We start from the raw sequence: 2,579 nt of genomic DNA, 5'->3' as shown, positions 1-2,579 counted from the left end.
ATTTGATTTTTAGTATTTTCTGCCAAGAAAAGCAAATAATACCCATCCAAAGCTTTGGGCTGTCGGATTTTTCTGAAGTACTTTTAGTGTTCTTCACTTTTCTTTGTTGAACCTCCCTCCATACTGTTTGTAGGTCACTCTTATCAAATGCTAGTCCTGTGACTTGGCTTGGACCAGAGAGACTCAACACATCTGAGCTCCCCTGATGTCTAGGACTCCAGGCACCTGGTTGGATGGTATTTTCTCACTCGTCCAGGGTTTTGGGTCCAGTAGCTTGGCCTCAGCGTTGCCCAGAATTCCTATCAAAGTGCAGACAAGGGGCCAGTTAGCATCGCAACCAGACTGGCTCTTTAAAAAAAAAAAATTTTTTTTTATTATTCTTATTGTCATTTTATTTATTTATATATTTTTGGCCATGTTGCACAGTATGTGGGATGTTAGTTCCCTAAGTGGAGATCAACCCCTTCCCCCCTCCCCCGTATTGAAAGCTCGGAGTCTTAACCACTGGACCACCAGGAAAGTCCCTAGATTGTCTCTTTTATCAGTAAGAACTCGCAGGCTAATAATACTCATGCTGGTTCATCTCAGACTCTGTGAAAAAGAACTGAAGAATTTGCCCAGAAAACACAGGTATTGCTACAAATATGAGAAGGTGTGAAATAGACAAAAAAATAGACAGAAAGCAGTGTCACGTGTGACGCTGGCGTTTTGTATGGGTGACAAGTGTCGGCTGCTACGGGAGAGGGAAAGAGCACACTAGACAAGCACTGGCAGGAAGATGATCAGAGTCTAGGATGAATCGGATGTGAAGACAGATAAATGTTATAGAAACAGAAAATCTCCAAATGCACTGAAATAGCATGGAGCGAAAAGGCAAAATCTGAGGTGGTCTAGGTTGTGCAGTAAAGATCGGTTGCATCCAAATTCAATGGAACTGGGTTTCTGGTAAGAAGCATCACTTGGGGTGTCCCTGGTGGCTCAGCAGTAAGGAATCTGCCTGTGAAGGCAGGAGACTGGGGTTCGATCCCTGGTCTGGGAAGATCCCACAGGCCAAGGAGCAATTAAGCCTGAGCACCACAGCTATTAAGCCTGTGCTCTAGAGCCCGCAGACCACAACTACTGGAGCCCATGAACTTGGGCTCCACAGAGAGAGAAACCACTGCAATAAGAAGCCATGCACACAATTATGGAGTACCCCTGGTTGCCACAAATAGAGAAAAACATGCCCAGCAACGAAGACCCAGCACAGCTAAAAATAACTAAATAAAATTATATGAAAAAAATCATCATCTGAGTTCTTTATGTTGCTTAGTGCTTTCATCAATCAGCAGTCGATGTTCCCTTCATTTTGGGGGTCATTTTTCACAAAGAAGCACAACTTGCTGCAGAAAGGCAGCACTTGAGTTCTGGCTTAGACCTGGGTTAATGTTCTGGCCCCTCCACTGACTAACAGGGTGACCTTGAGCAGATTATTTAATTGATCCATGCCTCATTGTGTTTCTCCACAAAATGAAATACTTCCCGTAAAACTTTGAGCACAAACTGCTTGGTACCCAGTAAACATTCAAAGGTGGATATTGCGATTGCTATTTCTGCGAATTGCTATGTGTGATAATTAGCAGAGAACACATTGAGATTTCTAGGGTAGGTGGGTGGATAGACTCAGTCCCTGCTGAGCTAATGCGTTTTATCCACACACCTTTGGTTAGAACTGATGGCTTAGAAAAATGGCAAATTATCCTGTGTGATGAACCACCAGAGTGGTGCGCGATGACTTGAAACCTCGCTTGTCAATATCTGCCAGTGACGAGGATCTACGAGACTTTCTTCTCCTCTGTCCCTCGGAAAGAACAGCTGGACACCAGCCTGCGTGTGCTTGTAAACAATGATTAAATTACCCTGTAAACTTGTCTTCTCCAGGCAGAATGAACTTGGTTCTTTTAACCTTTCCTGAGCATGGTTTTGATTTTCTGTCTCTTTAATCATCTCTGCGGCTCTTTTGTGAACCTTCTCCAAGTTCTCTGTGTCCTTCAGTTTGCTCTGGAGCACCTAACTGCTCAAAGTTCTTCACTAAAAGTTTTCACAGCACAGAGTTTACCATTTCTAGGTGCCCTACTGTTTCTGTGCACACAGGCCAGTCTTCTTTTCAAACGTGCTGCTTTGCTATGGAATTATATTAATGACACCTTGCTTTTGAACAACCAAGTCCCTTTCAAAGGACTTTCCTCCATGCAATTTACTTTGACTTACATTACAATCGAGTGAGCTAGTTGTAATCATCTCCCCTTTGCAGACGAGGAGACTGAGATTCAGAAGGATTCAGAGGCTTGCCTGAGGTCATAGAGGCAGTAATGTTATGGTTGGGACGGGTCTTAGGACTCTGGTCACTCATTGTTAAGTTCTTTCCACTGCATCCAGCTCATGACTATAAACAGTCTGTAAAGTACATGGTCATCTAAATAAATTTTCTGCTCTACTTCCCGAGAGCTCTTTTTTCCACTGTAGTTGGATTGCTTTCATTAATTTCTCCACCAAACCTTTCCATAATCCTTCCATCTGACTCAGGGATCCTTCAGGAC

Source organism: Capra hircus, chromosome 23 (genome assembly GCF_001704415.2).
Source record: "Capra hircus breed San Clemente chromosome 23, ASM170441v1, whole genome shotgun sequence".
NCBI lineage: Eukaryota > Metazoa > Chordata > Mammalia > Artiodactyla > Bovidae > Capra > Capra hircus.
Note: the sequence above shows the minus strand (reverse complement) of the source record.